Source organism: Hibiscus syriacus, unplaced genomic scaffold (assembly GCF_006381635.1).
Source record: "Hibiscus syriacus cultivar Baekdansim isolate YM2019G1 unplaced genomic scaffold, ASM638163v2 tig00004035_pilon, whole genome shotgun sequence".
Taxonomy (NCBI): domain Eukaryota; kingdom Viridiplantae; phylum Streptophyta; class Magnoliopsida; order Malvales; family Malvaceae; genus Hibiscus; species Hibiscus syriacus.
The window spans coordinates 355,877-362,886 of record NW_024061993.1 but is presented as its reverse complement, the minus strand read 5'-3'; positions in this window follow the sequence as shown (position 1 = coordinate 362,886).

Below are 7,010 nucleotides of genomic sequence, written 5' to 3'. Positions count from 1 at the left end.
CTCTTCAACGATAGGAGTGAACTCTTGAGGGATGACAGTGGCCTCTTGAACGGTGGGAGGGGACTCTCGAGGAATGATAGGGGCCTCTTCAACGATAGAAGTGGACTCTTGAGGGATGGCAGTCGATTTGGGCTTCTTCTTGTGGTGTCTTCGCACTATTGGGGTATACGAAGACTTAATAGCACGTGCACGCCATCTGATGCGTGAACTCTGTCGTGCAAGAAAAACCCGACGTAAAGCATCCACCTTATCGATCCGCTAAATAATTAAATACAAATATCAGTAAATAAACAGACATGATATTTAAACAGTGAAAACAAAGACAAATATATTTCAAACTTTCAACCAAAGACAAATAAAGACAAATACTAACTTCACAGTGTTAAAGAATACACAGTTTAGCAGAATTGGCAGCAACCGAATAAATTTACTTCAACTAAAAGACAAAACAAAAAGACAAATACTAACTTCACAGTGTTAATAAACAGTTTAGCAGTATTGGCAGCAACCGAATAAATTTACTAAGCAATCTAAGTGAAATGGTTAATTTAAGTGAAATTACGAGTAAATTTATCATCAAGTTAAATATGGAAAATCTTAAACTTACCTCGTTGCGTAGAGTATGAACCTCATTCTGCAACGATACTACCATCTCACGTAGAGCGGCAACCTCACCACGTAAAGTAGACACCTCCACACGCCATGCACCATCGTTATCGAGTAGAGTACTGATCTCCTCACGCAAGGCATTGACCTCATCACGTAACTCCCTTGACTCATCCCGTGGAGGTGGAGAACAGGGAGATAGAAGTTGTGGCATCTTTGTCGGTCGCCTATCATGAGGTGATGGTGGAGAAGAGGCTCGATGATGTGACGGGATAGGTGATGGCTCTCGTTGTAGAGGTGTATAGTCGGGTCGATCAGGTGATGGCTCTGGGTGAGGTGATGGCTCTCGAAGTGGAGGAAGTGGAGGCTGCTCATCATTCGTGCCATCAAGAAAACGCTGACTAGCTTACCACCAATCAGTGGCAAGCTCAGCCTCCGTGGGTGTCAGTCTAATTAATGGAATGTTGGCCTCCTAAAAATATAAAAACTCAAACAAAGTTAAACGTCTACTATTAATAACTTGTTTATATATGATAGTATTTGTGTTAACTTACATTATTTATTGTCGCATATGGTATTAAGTCTTCCCAATCCAATAGACGTTTCCTCTTCCAGGAAATAGCCCTGGGAATATCATTTGAAGTTTTTATTGCATATGTCTTCATGGCGGGAAAAGCCTCGAATATCCAAATCTACAAACAATATAATAACAAACATTAGTAATTGTTAAATAATTAATTATAATTTTGAAAACATTATATAGAAATTCTTACCTTAAAGGCCCAAACAAAGCCTGACAAAGTGTATTTCGACCCATCGCCTCGCAAACTTTTGCGGTCATCAAAGGCAGACGACAACTTAGTCCAGGTAGCTTTCTATATATACGAACCCCACGGAAACATATTCCATGCATTTAGGTCCTCTACCAATAATATTAGCTCCTGAGGAATAGGTTGTCTAGCCTCTCTGCCTAAAAAGCCGGCATACAAAAGTAGTAGAAGGCATACTCGGACAACGTCGACGTCATTCATCCGAGTAAAACCATCTTTCTTTTTAAACAATTTCTTCATGTCGTCGACGTGTAAGTTCGGCTTCTCTATTGACTCATCAGGAAAAACTCTGGATAACCATGATGGGCGGGTGATATGACGAGTGTACCGGCCTACATCATCGTGTCCGAATCGTAGACCAGTGATTAAGCAGAACTCCTTCCGCCCAAAACAAGTATACGCCGGTGGAAAATGAAACCATATCTCTTCCTCACCACGTTGTATACTGTCGGGTAGATCGCTAGTCATGGTCTGAAGCCACAAATGGGTCAAATTAGCATCTCCACCCGGATGCTGTACTCTCAGCCATGGCCCGAAGCAGGTTTCTTCAAACAATTTTCTTTGTGCAGGTGAAAGCTTCGAAGCAATTGTAGTGGCTAGGCTAACTTTATTCCTTAATGTCAATGAAGCCGAAAAAAATTTCTACAAAAACAATAAACATACCAAGTTAGATATACCAAAAACTACACTGTCAAGATATACCAAAAACAATAAACATAAATAGTAGTTTATTCTTGAAACTAAAATTTGCAACATTGTTTTGTCTTTTGGTTGAAATGAAAATCGCAACGAGATAATGAGAATCGCAACGTGGAAATGACTATCGTAACGAGAAAATCGCAACGCGAAATGACTATCGCGACGAGAGAATCGTAACGCGAAATGAAAATCGCAACGCGAAATGAAAATCGCAACACGAAATGAAAATCGCAATGCGATTTTGGTTTCGCGTTGCGTTTTTTATTTCGCGTTGCGATTCTCTCGTTGCGATAGTTATTTCCGCGTTGCGATTTTCATTCTCGAAACTATTCTTCTTCTGCATTACTTCAACCAAAAGACAAAACAAAGACAAATACTAACTTCACAGGCTAAACAGTTTAGCAGTATTGGCAGCAATCGAATGAATTTAATAAGAAATCTAAGTGAAATGGTTAATCTATTATTGAAATTACCAGTAAACTTATCATCAATCTCAATATGAAAAACCTAAAATAATGCAAAAATTTCAAAATAAAAATAAAAAAACTAACCCTCGGAGGTTGATTTTCCATTTCTGAATGATTGTGAGGGATTTTTGACTGTGAATGGTTGTGAGGGATTTCGCCGGCGATGGGGACGAAAATCTTCGGAGATGGGGACGGATTTCGCCGTAGAGAGTGAGAGATGGAGATGGGACTGAGTGTTGTGATTTTGGGTTTGAGGTTATGAGTTGCGATTACTGTGGACGGTTCAGTTTCCGATTTATTAAGAAAAAATTCGTGTTTGGAATTTAAAAAAAAAATACGCGTTAATACGAATGGCGCTATGTAAATCGCGTTGCGAAAGTCAGAATCGCGTTGCGAAAGTCAGTATCTCGTTGCGATTTTGTATTATCGCATTGCGATAGTCAGTATCACATTACGATTTTCCCAATTCGCGTTGCGATTTACTTATTCGCATTGCGAATTAGGAAAATCGCAACGACACTGTAGACCATCGCAACGCGAAATGCAACGCGAATTTGCGATAATGGAGATCGCGTTGCGAATTAGCAATCGCATTGCGATTTTGTTGGTCATTTTGGCAAATCCGGAAAAAGTTGGTTAAAATCGTATATTATAAGGCATTTTTGGTCACTGAGGCGATTTTCTCTATTTAATATTATTGTAGCATTAAAAGATTGAATTTAAAATATTAATTATTATAAAAAAGATAGGAAAATATATGTTTCAAAGAAATTGAATTAACAAAGTGTAAAAATTGGGTAAAATAATGCAGTTATATTGAAAATGTCCAACACAGTTGGGGAATGGCGATGATCATAATGAAAAAAATTATTATTTTATTGTTTTAGTTTGGCTCCCACCATTGAATCCACACGCTACTATAAGCATAAACACTATGGTCTAACCAAAGCATTCTTCAGTTTCCACTTGCTTCAAACTCGAAATCTCCGCTGCTACCTGCTTCTTCTCTTCATCTCTCCACCAATGGCAGCCGCCTCCAACTCGCTTGTGTCTTTCATCCACGGCTCATTGAGTCGACCCGGAAGGCACTCCCAGCTTCTCCCTTCCCCTTCTCTTCCTTTGACCGGATCTCGTTCTCTATCTCTGAAGCTCACTCGCATGAAGACAAAAAGCCCAATCTGAAATGGGTCATTGTACGTGAATCGCTAAAAGCATCGGCTCGTCGCCTCTCGCCGCCTCTGACGACTAAATCGCCGCCTCATGTACTCGCTGCCGCCTTGGTGGTTGGAGGCTTTCTTCTAAACGCCTCGCCTCGCCTAGCGCCTCAAAACGCCTCAGGCGCGCTTTTTAAAACACTCCGCATACCTAAACCTCGGACGTTCTAGCTCATGAGCTTCATTGTTCCCGGCTGGCCTGTTGATTCAGGCCTGCCGATAACATTACATTTCCAGTCTTAATCGTCTCATTATCATCTGAGATACCTGGATTACCACTAAGCCACTTTGAAGTTTCAAGCTTATCAAAGGGATTTTCTTCATCAGTTTATGCCATTTCCACATCAAAACCATCCCTTAAATTGTTAGCCCCCTCTAATCTCCCAGAAGTCCTTTCCAACCATAGTTTTGTAGAAACCATTTGGACATGGGTCGTGTCTTCAACAGAAACGTTTGTCACCCTCGAAATAACCTTATCTTCTTCCCCAACCTTTTCCTCCCGCAACCATGGACTTGACAGAGTTCCCTTACGACCCATTAGAGCCCTGATAGAAATATCCCATTGTGGGATAAGATCCTTCTTCTCATTTAGAACTCTCAAAGGACAATAGAGTTCACCATGTCCTAACTTCCCATATAGAAAAAAAAGAAGTCGTAGTTTCTCATATTGGAAGGTCACATAAGAACGAGCAGCATTTGCTAAAGCTAATTTTTACCTGTGTTTTATAGGTTTCTGAATGTCTAATTCCACCCCGATTTGAATGCTTCCTTTATATCCTTATGAGATAATACTCTTACCACAGTCAATGAATCACCGAAGAAAAATTCCAAACTGCTTTGCCATCGTTTCCGATATAAATCCTACCGATAAATCATTCACTAGCACCCAAAAACACATTTTTTGAACGGGCATAGTAATTAGATTCTCCCCTCCTACAATCTATGTAAAATTAGGAGATTAGAATTGAAATACTGTAATACCCCAAATTTTGTCTTGTGACTAAAATATAAGTTTTGAAAGTTTAGAAGCTAAAGTATAAACTTTGAAAAGTTCAGAAATCGAAATTGAAATTTTTAAAAGTTATACATTTTAGCCTATAAATGAATAGTTTGTATTAAAACAAAGATTTTAGTGGGAACTAGATTTTCGGTACAAGATTTATGTTAAAAGCAATAAAGCGATAAAGTTTGGTATAGCTTGAAATAGAAAAAGGGCTAATTTACAAGTTTTGAGAATTTTGGGACACTATTGTATAAATGTGAGATTTGGAGTATTCAATGATAATATTTAGTATTGAGATGCTGGAAAATTAAATTGGAAAGTTATTTGGAACCAAATTTCAAATTTGGTAAAAGTTTGGATTGGAATTCGAAAGGTCATAAGAAATGGGGACTTGTTTACAAGTTAGTAAATATAGAAGTATCATTTGGGTAAATTAGGAAAATTCTGGAAATTCTGGAAGCTTTCTGATTTTTTTTAATTATTAAGTTTTAATCAAATTACAAGTTTACATATATTAAAAGTTGAATTGACAAAGTTTAAGAAAGTTTAGGATGAATTTGCAAGCTTTTGAATGTTTAAGTATTGATTTGAATATTTTATTGAGGTGCTGGAAATTTTATGTTATTAATGTGAAATAATCATAATGGTGAAGATCATTATGAAGTTGATAGAAAAGTTAAGGTGAATTCTAGAAAGAATTCATAATTAGTGGTTTGATTGTGTAGTTAGCAAAAGTTCAAGGGTTGACAGTGAAAATAAATATTTATAGGATCAAATAAGTATTTTGAGAAATTTGAAAGTTACGATGGAAGTATGATTTAGTTTTATATCGATTCAAGTATCAGATCTATCGAATTTTATATTTAAGTTTAGATTATGATAGTTAGATGCTAACATATAGTTTGAATATTTTATTTTATTTTATTATATAATATCGTCAGATCAAGGTAAATCTAGTGATTCAAGTAGATTGAAGGGAAGGAAAAAGTATGGGATCGAGAAGATTATCGTGGAGAATGTTCGATAGCGAAGCAAAGGAGTGTGCATTTAATTCGTATTTGTGTTATCATAAAAATATTGACTTGCGATGAGCCAGTGACAGAGTTACTACGGTAAGAAGTGACTTTTAATGTTATATGAATTGTGATTCTAGCCTAAAGGTTCATTTATTGAGCTTACATAATTATGAAATTAAGCTAAGCAAGATAATTAACGAAAGTTGTCTAGAAATTAGAATTTGAACAGTGAGTTTAGAAATTTACCATAAATTATACAGAATTGATTAGAAGATTATCTCCATACTGTTAGATTCGTATATCAGTCTAGTTTCGTTTAAAATACACGATGATTGATTTTGATTTGTACAAAAAAAAAGATATGAATTTTTAATCGGTGATAGGTTAGAAAACAAAGTAGCAGATTCTGCCCGAAACATCTTCTGTCAGTCAACTTTGAAAATTCACTATGAATTGTAAAAGTTGAACTAGACGGAGTTCCTTATATGATTATATTCGTATTCGAGTCTAGTTTTCATTAGTGCAAACAAAATAATTTTTCAGTATACTAATTAATACAGAATAATATTTGTTTGAAGGTAGTGCAAACTATCAGAATATAGAATTTTGATAAATTGTATATTGAAAGTAGTGAAAGGAAAAGGATTTAAATCTAAAGCTTAGTGAGGCTTATATTTTTGATTTAATAATAATAAAGTGTTAAAGTGAGTATAGTTTGTTTATTGATTGCTATAGTGGAAGGAAAAGGATTTAAGTCTAAAGCTTAGGAAAAGTTCTTCACGAACCTTCGATATTAACCAACAAGCCCCAAGAAACTTCGAACTTCATAAACATTCTTTTGGAGTTTCCAATCTAATATAGCATGAATTTTCTTGGGATATACTCTTATGTCTTATGTCGAAACAACATGGCCAAGGACAGCAACTTCTGCCAACCATAATTCACATTCAGCTAGTTTGGCATATAACTTCTTCTCTCGAAGAGTCTGTGGAACAATACAAGATGAGCATCAGGCTCCTCTCTTGACCTTTAATGCACTAAAATAACATCAATCCTCGGAAGAGGATACTTGTTCCTTTATTTCTACCTTATTTAACTATCGATAATCTATGCATGGCCACATATATTCATCTTTCTTTTCACTAATAGCACAAATACTCCCTAAGGTGAAACAC